The sequence below is a fragment of the Pelophylax lessonae genome (genome assembly GCF_965119305.1).
Source record: "Pelophylax lessonae genome assembly, chromosome: 1".
NCBI classification, from domain to species: Eukaryota; Metazoa; Chordata; class Amphibia; order Anura; family Ranidae; genus Pelophylax; species Pelophylax lessonae.
Genome location: NC_138768.1, coordinates 208,210,852 through 208,228,689, shown reverse-complemented (window position 1 = coordinate 208,228,689; position 17,838 = coordinate 208,210,852). Strand labels below are relative to the sequence as shown.

General features: G+C 38.7%; 1 long non-coding RNA gene across 1 annotated transcript in view; it reads left to right on the top strand.

Moving 5' to 3' along the window:
* LOC309567504 overlaps positions 1 to 17,838 on the top strand; it is a 373,653-nt gene that overhangs the window by 63,172 nt on the left and 292,643 nt on the right. The window lies entirely within an intron of this gene.

Genomic DNA, 17,838 nt, shown 5'->3' with positions numbered 1-17,838 from the left:
TCATGAAGCCCTACCCTCAGAGGAACCTCACCCCCGACCAAAGGATTTACAACTACCGGTTGTCCAGAGCTCGCAGAGTTGTGGAGAATGCCTTCGGGATAATGGCCAACCGGTTCCGGATATTCCTGACGTCCATAAACCTGGCACTGTACAAAGTGGATAATGTGGTCTTGTGTTGCTGCATTTTGCACAACTTCCTACGCAGGAATGCACAAAATTATGTATTGCAGCAACTGGATACTGACCCTGCTATGCCAGGTACAAGTGGAGAGGCCCAACCTTCTAACCAAGTGGAGTCCATGACGTCAATGGAAGTTGGACGGTCAGCATTGGCATCACACAGGGCCCGTCAGATCCGCCAGGAATATCTGGACTATTTCGTGGGGAGAGGAGCTGTGTCCTGGCAGCAATCACTGTCACACACCCATTAATCTTGTTAAAGATTGGACACACAAGATAAATGTCAGAGATATCTTATTTTTCCACACATAAAAAAAAAATTGCAATGATTCTGTATTGTGGATTCTAATCATTTGGGCACATATGCCAAACACAATTATTAGGGTTAATCATGTGTTATATATGTGTGACTTTGGAAGGGTTAATACATTCATCAGTGTGTTTCTTGACTGTAGTCTCTCACCAGCTGATCCAAAGTGATGATGGCCATGTGTTATTTTTGAGCCAGTGGTGTAAATACAAGGGCCTTCTGCACCCCACAAAATGTACACAAACCCTGTCACATTGAGAACTAGGTCACACCCAAGGTTCATCTAATGTCACCTTACATTGGTGGTTCTTGTCCAGAAGTTGCCCATACTATATATTTAATATAATACATTAGGGTATTAACAACGTACCTACACCTGTTATGTTGTGTTCATTTATTACATCCTTCTCACTGCCCACCAATGTTAGGATATGTCAGTGTTATGTGAAACTTGATCATTGTTCATCTCAAAGTGTTATATATATATAAGTAATGGAAAGTGAACTAGAGCAACGAAAAAGCAATACACTATAGATTACACTGATCTCCCTACACTGATTTCTACTGCCAATATCAATGCCATATTGAATACTAGGACTGCTAGTACCTTGAGTGTTGAGTCAAACTTATGCAATGCGGGAAGTCTGCGACTTTGCATCCTTCCTGCATCGCATAAGGGTGACCCGACACTTACTTTTTCCACAGGATTGTATTACACAAGTCTGAAGAACTGTGCCATCCAATCCTGATACATCAGAAATAAAGGGTCATGTGCGACTTGTGTGCGTGTTCAGTGTGAATGTAGCCATACAAAGTGTATGTCTCAATTCGCACAACACTCGCACAAAAGTCGCACATGATGCATTTATTCAGCTGCATCAGGATAGGATTGCACAGTCGTTCACACTTATATGATCCAATCCTGTATGAAATGTCAGATCGCACTGTGATATGCGTATAAACGGTTGGGATCTTTAACATTTCATTGCCACCTCCAGCAACTCGCATATGGCAGTGTCCAAAATGCTGTCATTAACATGTAAATATGGGAATAGGACAGCCATCATACATGTAATGCTTCTTTACACAGCTTTAGATCTCGACCCCCCAAGGAAAGTCAAATAAAGAATGGAACACACATTGTTGAATGTACAAAATTTTTTTTTTAAAACATTCACAGGGTTAGGTTTAGGGTTAGTGTGTTTTCAATTTTTTTTCCCAAACGTGGGTACACTCTTAACAACTGAGTGCCATCAAAATATCATAAAATATTACAAAACTTTTGTAAGAAAAGGAACCAATAAAAACATAAAAAAAAACTTTTTAAAATTTGGCAATCATGTCGACAAAATCTCGCATTTTTGATTGCAATGCCGTTGCTGTTTCCTTGATTTGCTCGAGGTCTGAGCAACATTGGAGTGCCTCACGGGTTAGTTTTGCTAAAGTGCAAGTAGGTAAATCATGATCTGTAAAAAAATATACAACTGAGTCAATGTGAATCACCTACATGAGGTCATAATAGAGAAACATTTGGTGTCCAGGTTATTTTTAATTACTCTCGAGTTAATACCTACCCTGTTCTTATGCTCTTTTGCCCTAGGCTCTTCTTCTTCCTCCTGTCCTCCTCTGATCCTGTTGCTGATGATTCTGCCGGTCTCCTGAGCTTACTATATATTCATTAGGGGTGTGAACGCATGATGACGTCATTGTGAGGGCATGGTCGTAATGTATATATATTAAGCTGCAGAGACCAGAGACGGGCAGAATGCACGGCAACAGCATCAGATGAGGACAGGAGGAAGAAGCAGAACCTAAGGCAAAAGAGCAGACAACATAAGAGCAGAAGATTGCACAGCAGAAGAGTGGAGAGGAGAAGATCCAAAGAGCAGAGTGGAGAAGACCGGATGAAGATATTTAAGAACATTTCATAAACGTCTCCTGTCGTTATTCACATACACTTCCATTTATGTGGTTAATGTGTAGGGGTACTATGTACCCCATACCCATTCACACAGTGATTGGTGTCCGGGATCTGGGGGCCACCCTTTGTTGAAGGTTGCTTCCAAAGTCCTAGGAACCCCCTGGCCGCATGACCCCCCAAAACCACCAGACAGGGTTGTGGGGATGAGGCTCTTGTCCTCCTCTACATGGGAGTAAGGTGCTTTTGGGTGTGCGGTGCAGAGGCCCCCTGGCCCAAAGCAAAAAAACCCCCCCATGTTGAGGGCATGTGTCCTGCTGTGGTCCAGGGGGTGTTTGTTCCGCTTGCTCGTTCTCTTTCCTGGCCTGACAAGCTGCATGCTTGTATAAGGGTCTGGTAGGGGTTTTGGGGGTAACCCACGCTGTCTTTTTGTTGTGGGCATACCCTCAAACTCAATACCACACACAAAAGGCCTGGTTGTGAACTTGGGGGGACACCCACGGTGGGTTCTTCAATTTTTTGGTGTAGTTCCCCCTCAAAAATCTTCACAACGCAAGTGGCCCAGCAAGTCAGAGCATCCTGATCCGACTTACGGTGCGACTTCCATTCAAATAAAGAGGCTCCCATAGGGAACTAGTGTTGTAAATTGGAGGCTAAAAATAACACTGATAAAAATCATTCTGAAAAAACCTACGTGGGCACACAATTGGCTCTTGGACACTTGGTCCTGGTTCCTCCACAGTTTCGGAAGTGGCTTCCACGCTGCTTGCCAAGTTGCCAGGAGATCGGGGTTCTGACATGGCTGGGGATGCCACATCCTGGCATGATGCAACATCTGCAATGTAAATTTGTAAGGGAATACAAGAATATAAGGTTAAACAATCATTGCAAATACACATATTTCTATGATCCCACTACACAAAAATCTGTGACTACCAACCTTCTTGTTGCTCTGGTGTCTGGTCACTTGTTGGCTCCACCAGAATCACCTCAGGCATAATGTCTTCATCTACATAATACAAAACATTGGCCATATCATAAAAGTCACAAGAGGTACATTTGTTAGGACATGGTGCCCTGCTTGATAGCTCTTTTAGTAACAAATATGAAGACATGTACATGGTTATCTACGAAAAATATGGTACATTAATGTTTGACTGTGCATAGGAACCAATTACCTTTAGTCGAATCTGTGCCACCATCTGGGCCCATGTCCTCCTCTTCTTCCACAACTGCCGATGGAGCTGCCAAACCTCTCCTCCTCCTTTCCCATTGTTTGGCACGGAGTTTACGTTTTTCTCCTATTTAAAGGTTTGAATAATAATCTGTGATTAATAGGAATGTTTGCTGAGAAGATTCGTGCAGGAAAGAACGTTCGTTGCAACACAATACATATATTTTTAACTATGGCTTCCTGACTTTTAATGTCATATACTAAAACATCAACAATAGATCGATCAAATCACGACATGACAACTAAAATGAGTAATCTAACTTTTTACATAGACATTATAATCTAGACATGTTAATACAACATACACCAAATTATAAAAAACATATTGCATGATTAAAAAAAAAAAAAAAAAAAAAAAACTTACTTTTTTTCAAAATCCGATGGATTTGGGAAAGCTGATCCTGCTCACGGTGTTTCAGGTCAGACCACCGTTTACGAATCTGATCTTTCGATCGCTCCACACCGAATTTTTTTACCAAACAGGCCACCACCTTATCCATGATGCCATCTTTCCTGGCATTGGGCCGATCGTAATTTGCCAACTTGCCATCATAGTCCATTTTTTCTAAAATGGAGACCATCTCCACCATTTCTGGCTTTGACATGGGTGTAGCCCTTGATTTTCGGGTGGCCCAATCACTTCGGCCCACACTAATTGAGCTCCCAGATTGTTGAGACATTATTCTTAATTACAAGATTTTTCCACTGCTTCAGGTGTGAGTGTCGCATGTAGGCCTGATCTTCGGCACGTACACACCCCTGCACAAGCCCGCCACTGGAGGAGGAGTTGACGCCTGCGCTGTATTTAAAGGACGCCAGATCGTTCGGCCGACGATTCGCTAGCGGACATATCGAGAGTTGGAGCACGATCGAGCGGCGAATCACGACTTTTCCCCACAAACAAAGGTACGACTCTTTTAATAGAAAGTGTGTGTTTTGGGCCCTATACAGCTTTTATTAGGAATATCTTTATTATGTGCCAAAATACATGCTCTTTTAATATGTTTTGTGTTGTTTTGTGTCTTGCAGGCATATACTGTCCTGCAATATGGTGGACAATTACACCAGCCACAACTTTCTAATAAGTTTTATTGATGAGTTCAGGCAACTGCCGTGTTTGTGGCAAGTGAAGTCCGCAGATTATAAAAATAAAAAACTCAAAAAACAGGCCATGGAACATTTGGTGGCCTTCTACAAGCCCGTCTGTCCTGGGGCAAATTTTAATTATATACGCAAAAAAATAAACAGCATTCGCACTGCCTACAGGCGGGAGTTAAAAAAAATAGAGGAGTCCACCCAGTCTGGAGCAGGTGCACGGAATGTATATGTACCACGGCTGTGGTACTATGATAACATGCGATTCCTGGCAGACACCATGGAATCCAGGCCGTCAATTTCAACACTGCCTTCTACATCGGGAGAGGGCTCAGTGTCGGTTGATCCAAGCCAGGATGAGGATTTCCTGGAGGAGAGTTTTACTCAGGTATGGCATTTCACAATATATTGTCTGCTAAAATGTAATCATGTAACAAAATTATAAGCTAAACCATAATTGACCCTTTATGTAAACGGGCATAGCAAGGGGTTGGCATGACAGGCAACCGCCAGGGGCGCAGGCCAAGGGGGGTGGGTCACAAAAACATTGGCATTGTTTTATTGTTTATTTTAACAATCCACTCAGCCTGCACACCCCAGAACCCCCAGTTTGCAGGCGGATTCATCCAGGTGTAAAACATTGAGAGCTGCTTCATGCAGGTGTAAAACATTGAGAGCAGCTGAGCCAAAAGACCAGGAGACTGAGACTGCCTCTCACTGCATCCCCAGCACACCTCTGGTCTTACAAACACTGCTGCATCCCCAGCACACCTCTGGTCTTACAAACACTGCTGTAGCCTCAGCATTCCTCTGGCTCAACCTTTTTTAATACAAAACTAACAGCTCCTGCAAATGATCCATCCATCCTTGCTTCCATGTCTCTGGTCTCTCACTCTGGGTCAGCAAGGCAGGTGGCTTCCTTATTCCTGTTTCCCTGCACTGCTTCACCCTCAATGCCCTACATCAAGCCCTCTGCAAGTTCAGGCCCCTCTCTCTCTGCAACCCCCTCCTCTCTCTCTCACACCCCCTCTTTCTCTCCCTCTCTCTAGCTCTCAACCCTCTCTTTCTTTTTCACACCTGAGACAATGATTGCCCACTAGAGAGCTCTACACTGGGCAAACAAGGGGCAAATTAGAAACTTTTAATGCCCTTTAATTTTTTTTTGGGGGGGGTAGGTTACAGTTTTACATTGATCTTGGGGGGGGGGGGGTTGTTGCCAAATACAGCTCCTCAACAAGGGCACTGGAGACCCTAGATACGCCACTGTATGTAAAGTCTGCTATTTGTTCACAATAATATAACAAACATGCATTTTTATATACACTTTAACATTCTAATCAATTGTTCATTTCATCAACAGGGAAGTGTCACTGAGGAGGAGCCAGGTTGCAGCCAGGAGCCTGGGGAGCCTGCGGAGCCTGAGGAGCCTGTGGAACTATTTCCACCACCACCTCCTCCTGCCAAACGGAGGCAAAAGAGGAAGCACGTGGATGATATCACAGACGAATTTATCCAGGAGGCCACCATAGCCCTACGTCGGAAACCGGAGGCCAATGAGTCCTTCGGCAACATGACGGCAAAAATTTTGGATAAGGTGGACCTCAGGCAGTGTCAGTATGCCAGAAAAATTATCCTCGATGTGCTGAAAAAGGCTGAAAACGGGATCCTTAATGAGCACAGCCATGCATGCCAGGAGCACCCGTGCCCTCCACCTCCACCTCCACCTCCACAACACCCACCACCTCGCCAAATGCCACATGGCCAGTGGCAATATGGCCAGCAGGATCCAAACCTGCCCTCATGGCAACCTGATTTCAGTTACCAGCAACTTTAATTTTTGTAACCCCCTATTATTTATTTTACCCCTGTTTGCCAGTTTCTATTTTAATTTTGTCCAAATGGACCTTTTTTATGTTTAGTTATACGGAAAGTATTGATGTTTTCTTTGGTTTTTTTTGCTGAGATACAAAAAATAAAGAAAATGAAAATAAAAAATGGCCTATCTGAATTTGTTAACATGTTTAATATTGTGCATAACCTGAAAAATATGTTTTAGACATTAATTCATACAAGAATAAAGGGTCATATCAATAGTTAGATCTTTGGTGTGAAAATACAAAAATAATGGTGAAGAGTTCAAATTATTTAATTATAAAATTTGATAGAACAGATAGAATAGACAAACATTATCTTCATCATAACAGAACACATGCCTTTTTATTAGAAAAGTATGGCATTATGAGCAGCATCTTCCTTCTTCTCACATTTATCAAGATGAGCATGTGCTCCGCATTTCACCTATTTCTTGGACTTCCGCGAGCCGAAAGTTCTTTCTGAATAAAATGTTGAGTTTACTAGAGAAAATTCTTCCGGGAACTCATTTGGTTTGATCATGCGTGTTGGGATTTGTAGCTGTGTGTCGGCCGAATTGTGTACTGACAGGCGAACAATCGTCCGTTCTGGTGTCCGCAGACAAAAATTTTCATGTTTGCAAGAAAGACTTTTGTCCGCGGATTGTGCGCAGACATCTGTCGGAGGCACCATACTAACACGCGTACAATCGGCAGATCTTTCGTCCGCCGACGTTTGTATGCCGACGATCGGTACGTGTGTACGGGGCTTTATGTGAGATGTAAATGATAACAAAACAGGATTCTTGCTAGCACAATTTTTTAACTAACGTGAACACAGCTGCATCCTTTTTTTTTTTTTTTAAGCTCAGTGACCATTTACATTTCTAAAAGATCATATCTGTCCCTTTAATAAATAAACAACACTGAGGATTTTTTTTTTTTTTCGGCATAGCTAGGAGTGATGCAATGATTTATATGTGAAAAGAAGACTAATGGCCAATACACACTATAGGAATTTCTGAAGACTTTTTCCTTTAGACTTACCAAAACCATATAATATGAGGTCAAACCTAAACACTTTCAATTTGTATGCAATCTGGCAGGCCCTTGCACTACATAGAAAAGGTAAATCTGAAGGAAATCTAACCACAAAAGTTGGATAGTGTGTATCCAGCTTTAGATTGCTTTGAAATACACAGTTGTTTGCTGCACGATATACAGAGAATTGTCTGCCTCTTGGAAATTCCTTACCAAAGACTTCTCTAGTACTGAATGACACTGACACAGAAGACCTCAGGTTGATACTTTGGTGCTTTATAAATGAATATTGTTTATAAGAATGTATTATTTTGTGCAGATGTTATAGATAAATGTGTTTTTATAGACCATTTAGGACATATAGGATAGTTGGCACACTGGTACTCCACCTACCTGTGGAACACTAACACTCATTTCCTGATAAAATTACAGAAGCACATCCATCGACTTCCATCAAAAATTATTTAACCAATTTCAGAGAATTACTCTTAAAAAACAGTATAAGAATGTTATATTTTGTCCTTTTAACTTCGCTTGTAATGGTTTTTTATTTTTTATTAAGATATTATATTTCTTTTTAATAAGGTCCACTATTTTTCTGTTTTTTTTTTTCCAGTTAGATTTAAATCAGTCAAGGAATGTTTCTCCATCATTGGCTCCTGTGCCAGAAATCTATTTTCTAACTGGTAAGTATAGCCTATTTCACACATTCACCCTCTCTGTCCAGTCCAAGGTTAGATGTTTATTGCAAAACCAAAATTAAGTAGAGCAAAATAGTGTCACTGTGAAAATGAAATAATAATAGTACAGAAATAACTCAGTGATAGCTGCACTCACAATATGTCAACAAAAATAATAACCAAAACTATTCAAACTAAAAATGTTGTGCTATCCATAAAGAGTACATAAATCCACAACAGAACATCCAGTAAAGTGACAAATCAGTATAAATAGTCCATATGTGCAAAATAGTAGAAATAATAGAATCCAAAAAAGTTCTTTAAATATATAAAAGTGCTCTTGTGCAGAAAAGTTCATTAATATACAGTGCTCAGCATAAATGAGTACCTGTACCTGTTAGAAAACCTGTACTTTCCTTTCAGAATGAACATTTTCTATGGGACACTATACTACAAAATTCTCCCACAAATGTGGGCAATTGATTGCAAGTTTGCAACCAAGATTTGTTAATTTGCACACACGAAAAAATTATTTTTCCTAACAAATTAATTCAAGACCATGTTGCAAAAATGAATACATCCCAAAAAAGCTAAATTTTAAATAAAAAAATTAACAAGAATTCAACTAAAGGTGAGTGTAATTATTCATTAAACAGGCGTCCAGCAGACAGTTGATTATAAAAGGGCGTTACTTAACAAAACTCCCATTTCATGCTGTCAGCAATGGCCCCCCCATGGAAGAGAAATATCACAAGGCTTGAGAAAGAAAATAATTTCTTTACACAAGAAAGATAAAGGCTACAAGAAGATAATTAAAGGTTTACTTATCAGTCAGAATACTGGAGTAAAAGGGATACAGAATCTTTTTCTTTCATGTAATGAGCTAAACAAATGTTCTATAAGACTCAGTTTTGTCAAAATTTTGGAAATTGTTCTTGTGTTCATTGAGATATTGATTACAATCTTACTTTTCAAAAGGAGTGTACTCATTTATGCTAAGCACTGTACTTATGTTTTTAGCAGAATTCAATGCTCCTTTATGAGTGAAAAACCTCTTCACACCCAGAAGTTCACACCCCACTCACAAGCTGCTTACCAGCTAATTAGACTCCAGGATGGAAGTTTGGCTGCACCTTATCCCAATAACCTCAGAGGATGGATGGATAAAATGAACCGAGATGCCAGGGTGGGTTCTCACATACCAAGAAGGTCATCAGTGGGCTCAGTCCTCATGCTCCTACATCCCTTGATAATGTTTATTTAAATGAAACACGTCGGGAGCTACAATGTGACCTTAATGCACCTATCCGGGTGCCTGCATGTGATTGACTGCACTATATGCGTTTTCTATTCCTGCCTGTTTGTAAGTAGTTTTAACCTTCATTAAAAAGCTTTGAACTTTGAATTATGAGTTCCTCCTTGTCTTTCCCTTTGACTGAGCCCACTGATAATCTTCTTTGTATGAGACAACCCACTCTGGAATCCCGGTTCATGTTATCCATTCATCCCATTAGGTTATTGGGATAAGGTGCAGCCAGACTCTCATCCTTGAGTAAAATTAGTCGGCAAGCGACTTGTGAGTGGGGTGTGCAGTTCCGGGTGCGAAGAGGGTTTTTTTACATATGCTGGAGCATTGAATTCTGCTAAACACAAAAGTGTATTACTGAACTTTAGTTCAGTAATTACTGAACTGCACAAGAGCACATTTATATCTTTGATGGACTTTTGTGGATTCTATATTAACTGTATCTTATTAAAATAATTTTATAATTATAATTAATTTAGCACAAATGGACTATGTATACAGATTTTTCACTTGACTTTACATTCTTCTGGATAGCACAACACATTTAGTTTGAATAGATGTTTACAGCAGTCTACATTTTGCAAGCAAGTCTACATTTATTATTTAATATGATCTCTGCCCATTCCTGGCTGATTCTTCTGTGCTGTGGTACTCTTACACTGCATAATCTATCATTGGCAGCTCTCCCGTTAGGTTTGTGTTGAAATTCCATTGTTCTTTGCTATATCTTGTAAAAAAAAAAATATATTATTGGAGTCTTTATCTTCAGCCTCCCTACCTCTTCAAAGTTAACAATCTAGAATACTGAAATAAAGTTAACTCTTTAATAATCTTTAATCATCTGGTAATTGTCTGAGGTTCTAAAGGCCTGTCTGTAACTTGTTGTGTCTCATGGCCAATATACAGTATGTCTATAACATTGTCACGTCGTACGTCCATAGGTAGGGAAATTTGCTCTGATACTCTATAACAAATGATTTTATATTATGAATCTCCCTGCCAGGTTCTGAATTCTGATGATATTCTTCTATTCATGAAGGCTGAAGTAATTCAGTGTAAGTCAGTGATGCTTGCAGTGGTTGCTGGTACACCCTGAAAAAAAAAAAATCTATATCAAATCTTAAGCCTCCCCTGTTGATGAAGTTTAATACTCATTTAATGCTCTTTATTATAGTTGTGCTGTGCCTGAATTACAAATCCACTAAAGAATTGTTTAACTTTTCATCATCAACAACATTTGAGCGGCCTACCCCTGATGACATTGCTGATGCTGTTTTTCTGTCTAGTCAAAAAAAAAATCCTCGTAATGTATTTGTAGGAGGGAACGGAGAGAATAGGAGGACAAAGAAAAAGCCTTGTTGAAAGATTCTTTCTCTGAGAAAGTGGCCAAGAAAGGCTGTAGAGTACCACAATGTGCAAGATTCTCTTCCATCACTATGAACACATTTATGTTTCATTATTGTCATCAGCCTTCCCAGTCCAAGATGCTAATGATACTGGAAATGGAAAAAGTAAACACTGAGATTTGCTTCAATGTCTTTGGTAAAATTTGTTCTCTTACATTTTTGTATCAGGGTGCATTTATAGATGCTCAGGTGATGTGTACAGAAACACAGTAAGGAACGCTATAAAATCCCATATGGGGAAGGTTAGGTATACATGCCACACATAAGGTCATAGGGACCAGTCACTGGCAAAGCTCTGTTGTGCTAACATTTATGCTATTAAAAATGTAAATCACCACATCTTATCACCTATAACCGATCTATCAAAATTCAGTCATGTATGAAGTCTTGTTCCTTCCATACACCTATTGGAAGTGGAGTTATCAGTGGCAGCCACAATATTTTCTAAGACGATGGGTGGGCTTGGTGGCAAAACATACGGTTTAAAACAAATGGGATTCTGGAACTGTTATATAGTAGTGAAAATATTGGTCATAACATCCAGAGTATACGTGAGCCTTTTTATTGGAAAAATAGTAACTTTTAGTAGAGACAATATTGCATATTATTCAATTTTTTATTTTTGGAATGGGCAAATTTTATCATCATAACTGAAAGTATGTTATATATATATATATATTGTGTGATGTGCTATATTTTGATATTAACAGTGCATATTCTACACCCTGCCAATCAGCATTTGATATAGGATAAGCCACCGAGAGATCATATTTTATTTAATGTACCATTATTAATTTGAGGTTACCTAGCAATGAAAGGGTTAATGCTTAATTAACACATAATAATGTTGACATATGCTGCAAAATCACTGTGTGTTAAAAGATAAAAAAGAGAAACCATGTTCAACACATAAGTTACATAGCTTCAGTGGAGCGGGCTCTGTCAAACAGATCTGACAGGTCCACGGCCACTGAAGTAAAGTGGACACAGACACAGCCCGCTGTTCTCTATGGGGTGGTCAGATGGAAACGGGCCACCTGTCCATTTCCATCCGATCTGCTAGATGGATGGTGAATGGGATCCCCACCTGTCTGTTTTTAGTGGACCGGATCGAATCGGATGCAGGTGGGTGTAAACAGACACATGTCCATTTACATAAGCCTCTCCATAGAAAACAATGGGCCTGCTTGAAAAACGGACAGGCAGATCCAATCAGCCTGCTTGTGTGAAATGGGCTGAAGGCCTCGTTCACATCGGGGATTGGATGTAGCAACTGCACGATCAGAGCCATCGCTCCCAATTTGACTTCCATGTAGGTCCGTGTTCATGTCCCTAAGCTCACACTGTCTGCGTTTGGGGTCGTGCACCAACACCCACACGGATGTCAGATTGGGAACAACAGCTATGCCTGTGCAGTCATTGCATCCCAATAGACATAAATGGGACTGTCTATACAGGGACACACGGAACACCTGTGCATCCCTTTGTGGGTAAACATGGCCCTCCATGGATGTAGACTTTAGTATGCTACATGTGAACAATGCTTTAATGGTAATTCAGCAGGCGTTTTGCAAGTTATGTTGCATTTATGTGCATTATTAATGATTTTAGTGTATCTTTAGTGAAAATAGCGAAATGATGAACATTTGCGCAATTATTGCAGGGCCAAAAAAATCAGTAGCAATTTTTTTGTTCTACAGGTCATGTGTTTTCAGAAAATGTCTGGTTTGAGGACCAGTTCTCACTGGTGCAATGCCAGACATCGTATGTGATTCACACCGCACTGCTGTGCAGATCACATGCAATGTCTGTGCGATGCAAATTCAGCCATACAAACTGTATGGCTGAATTTGCATCGCATTCGGACCAAACTCATGCAGGATCCTTTTTTTTTTGTACCAGAATCAGATTGCATGGGTGTTCACATTTTTGCGTACATTCAATTTTCACCATTTTACAAAAAGGCGTAATTTAAAAATTACACATATTTGTTATTTATTAACTCAATACAGGTTAAGCTTTTATATTTAGTAGTAATTTAGCAGGAATTTTGCAAAATTTGCTGTGTTTGTATCTGCTATATATGATTTTAGTGTATTTTTAGAGAAAATATTGATTTGGTAAACATTTGTGCAAATGTCGCGGGGGCCTTAAAATCACTAGCACCTTCCTTTGATTCTACTGGTCCTATGCTTTCAGAAAATATATGGTTTGGAGTGTCTTTAACAAACTCTGAAAGCTGTAAGGGAACAATAAAAACATTCAGATTTTTAGAGAAATGTGGTTTTTTACATTTTTGCGTACATTCAATTTTCACCATTTTACAAAAAGGCGTAATTTAAAAATTACAAATATTTGTTATTTATTAACTCAATACAGGTTAAGCTTTTATATTTAGTAGTAATTTAGCAGTAATTTTGTGAAGTTTGCTGTGTTGATATCTGCTAAAAATGATTTAAAGAATTAGCGAATATAAAGTTTTGATAAACATTTGTTCAAATATCGCAGGTTGTTAAAATCAGTAACACCTTATTTTTATTCTACAGGTCAGGTGCTTTCAGAAAACATATGGTTTGGGGGGTCTCAAACAAACTCTGAAAGCTGTAAGGGAACAATGAAATCCTCTAGATTTTTGAGAAATTTGGATATTTCCATTTTTGTGTATGTTTAATTTTCACCATTGCACAAAAAGGGGCAATCTAAAATTTACAAATAGTGGTTATTTATTAACTGAGTACAGGTTAGCTTTTATATTTAGCAGGAATTTTGTAAAATGTGCTGTGTTTTTATCTGCTAATAATGATGTTAGTGTATTTTTAGCAAACATTTTGTTTTGATTAAAATTTGCCCAAATATTATTGTGCCCTAAAAATCAGTAGCACATTATTTGTATTTTACTGGTCATGTGCTTTCAGAAAATATATGGTTTGGGGGGTCTTTAAGAAACTCACAAAGATGTAAGGGGAAAAATAAAAAAGCAGAGGAAAAATTGCAAAAATGGCCTGGCCAGTAAAGTTTAAAAGAGGAATACAGGGCCTGGCAGCAAAAGGGTTAAACAGCAAAAAATTATGTTTCTGAAGTATGATATATTTACAAAGTTGGGTTGAAAATGGAACATTACCATCACAACTAACCAAAAAGACAAAATTAAAATACATAAATAAATAAAATGTTCCTCGGGACAATAAACCCACAGTTGATCTAGAGGAAGATAAACAAAACCCCACAAAGTTTGCATCCAAGGAACTTGTGAGCCACACATCAGGAAAATGATTTGTATACATCTTAGGCTACTATTTCTATTGCCTGTCACTCAGGGATGGAGCAATTTACAAACAGGGTTTATAAAGCATATTCCTAATTGTGCTAACAGGGAAAAATGTCTTCAATCCAAACTATCTAAATAAACATTCTACAAAGTTATTTCTTTTAACTATTAAAAGCCAAATATGTTTGTGCCTTTAGAAAGGCGTCCAACATTTTTTGAAACAATTTAATGAGCTGGCTAGAGCTAACCACAGTGTATTTCACAGGTTCACAGCTCTTACTGTAAGTCTGTCTGTATGTGAAGGTTAAACCACTTTCCTCCAGAACCAAAGTGCACGCCCTTGTCTTTTGCAATGGCCTTAAAGGTAACAACTTTGCACAAAGTTACTATATGAACCAAATATATTCAAGATGAGGTCTCACTAATGCTTTGTAAGCAGGGCAAAATGATGTGTTTGTCTCTTGAGTCTATGGGGTTATTTTACTAAAAGCAAATTTGTGATTCACTTTTTAAGGACATTTTTCCTTAGCTTAATGAAAATACTCTTTTTTTAATTTTTTTTTGCGCATTACTGGGTATTCTTTGCAAAGTGATTTTTTTTTACCACATTCACTAAGCTAAGGGAAATTCCCTTGCAAAGTTAGCAGCCTATTTGTCTTTAGTAAATCAACCCCTACACCTCTTTTTATACACAAAAGTATCTTTCTCACTCTAGAATCTGCAGATTTGCATTGCATGCTTTTAATCTTGTAAAATATTATCTGGGTTTGTAGTAGCTAATAGTAGAACACCTAGATAGTTCTTCATCACTGACTCTCATGGTAGTGCTCCTGCCTAGTATGTATGATTCATGCATGCTTTATTGAGATAAGAAAAGCAGTAAAACAAGCATCACTGTTTGGGGCTACTAAACAGGAAGAACAGTATATTGCTCCCCCATATGTACGTATATTCATCTACAGTTAATTTACCAATAACATGTAAGCACATCCTGTCACATAGTATGGTGGACGATCTCTGTCACCAAAGGGTGACAGCTTAATGGGGGCTGAACAAGGTGTGGTACTATAGAGATAGACACAATCAGACTGAGACAGGTTGGAGTTAAGTGTACAAAGTAGAAAACCAAGATCCAAAAACTGCAGGAGGTTAAGGCAGCTAGCAGTCAGAAGGGAAAAAAAACAAACCTGTGGCCAAGCACCCCGGGTTGTGGACAGATCCACAACTAGACCATTGCCACGATTCTGTGGTAAGTATTTACCGGCAGGCAATGGGTTGCAGGTTGAATATTGCACATACAATAAATGAAATAAAAACTTTAGAAAGAGTATGGTTTTGGTTTAGGTTACCCATTGGGTGGGTTATTTACAAAAGGTCCCAAACAGCAAAATCCCCGTAGACATGTATTTGTTACAAAAATCATGCATTATCATAACGAGTTTGGTTATGCAGAAACTGCAAAGCTTATACTTAATAATTATAAAGAGTATGAGAAACAAAGTCACAATGCAGTTCTGAGGTACACTTGTTCTGAAATTATTACAGGAAAATTGTGTTTAGGGCAATATCAGTTCATTTGTCATCCTATGTGTAACGTTTATTATTGGCTTTAGGATTCAGGGTTAGTTTTTTTTAATTGCTGTTGTACATTTCTACCTAAAACTAGATTTCTACTTTCTGCAAACATCTGTATTCTCATGCATGTGTAATTTTTATCCACAATTCTGTGGTAAAATAACACAGTTAAACATAAATGTAACAATTCCAATGTTATACACTGACATCATACATAGGTATGCCAAATCAACCACAGACCACAAAAAATGGCTCTGTTCTCATATACTGTATGAGGTCCAATATTAACCATCCCTAATTCCATTCGCTCTTTTAAAAAATGTTTAATTCCTCTTTTAAGTGGTCCTGTGTTACACATTCTTCAATCTCCGTGCAACCAATATCTACAATTACAATACCCACTTTCTTATGTTTTCACATTTTAATGTTCCTGCTGCTAAACTCTTTGTTTCCTCTTCAGTATTTCCTGTCTGCTATCCTTAAAGTGTATCTTCACCCTCTGAAGCATGATTCTTCCTCTCCAGACCTGTGCATGGATAATGGGCTTTTTTTTAATTTGTCCTTTTTTTAAGGAAATCCCCCCACCTGCCCATTGCATGTCCTTTGCCTAGACAAATGATGTGCACTGTCCTTCCTTTGTCTCCTGGCATATGCATGTCACATATACCAGGAGGTAAAGCATTCCATTTAGTAATAATGGAGGGAGCTAGTCTATCATGGTGTCATCGAGAGGACCGGGAACAGCCAGCAGCCCCTCCATGATGTCACAATAAAACATGGCGGCGGGGGACCAAGTGCTGCCAGTAGAAAAAAAGGATCTCAGCTGGACAGCACTGGATCCGCGGGGGGGGGGGGGGGGGTGTAGTATCTGAAATAGGCTAAATACAACACCAGGTAAGCAGGGGTTGTTAAAAAATATGGAGAGGAGAGCCGAAATCCCCATTAAGTAGGATGAAATATGCCTACTGACTTATTCAATCTGTAGAGTACATATTAAATGTTTAAATTGTATCACTATTTGAAAACATTGTAAGAAGAATACATTTCCTACTTAAATGGGGAATTTCTTTGATTTTGCAGCCATCAATAAAGTTTTTTTTTTTGTGAAACTGGTAAGTGGGAACTATTTTCCAGTGAAGGTAATTCAGAATACTATTTCCAGGAAAACATTACAGTGGCGTATATCAATGTGTTTCACCCTAGAATTTTCCCTTTTCATTAACACTGTTTTATTAAACCTTATAACACAATAGGGTTTATACAGTATATCTGGCATGGTATATTTTGATGGCTATTGATTAGGAAGCTATACTTATTATGTGAACAGTATATTAACTTGTCTGTAGATATTTATTTCCTTATTGCCTTTCAATTCCACAGCTGCTGCACATCCACATAAATCTGAAGACGCGAAAAGGGGAATGTGTGTCTTAGGAAAGGGAGCACTCTTGTTCATGCATTGCAATAAATATTTTATTACAATGCCCCTGTATACTATAGGATGAGGTAGCAATAAAATCAACTAAAACAAATCCCATAAATTATCATCCATTAAATAGAAAAATAAGGAGAACACAATAAACCAGGATAGCCACAACTAAGGAGCCCTGGTTTATTCAAACTTGAATGATGAAGTATGTCATAAAGAAACAAATTATATCTCACTTCTTATAGTTCTGAGGATAGAAAACTAAAATTTAGACCTGATAGGTTGCTAAAATCAACACATCTGCTTTTCAACCCCCAACGTTTGTATAAAACCGTTGTGGCAAACAGCTATTTGTCTTGAGTAAATTCATATTTTGGCTTACATCTTTTTCTGTAAAAGTAGTTCTGGCATTGAATGTCTGCGAGATTGATTGATTGACAAATTAATTATTTCATCCAATTCTTCATAGTGGGAAGTATAGCAAATAATGGCGTTCATCTGATGAGTTAAAAACATTACATAATGGTCATAATTTCCATAAAAGAT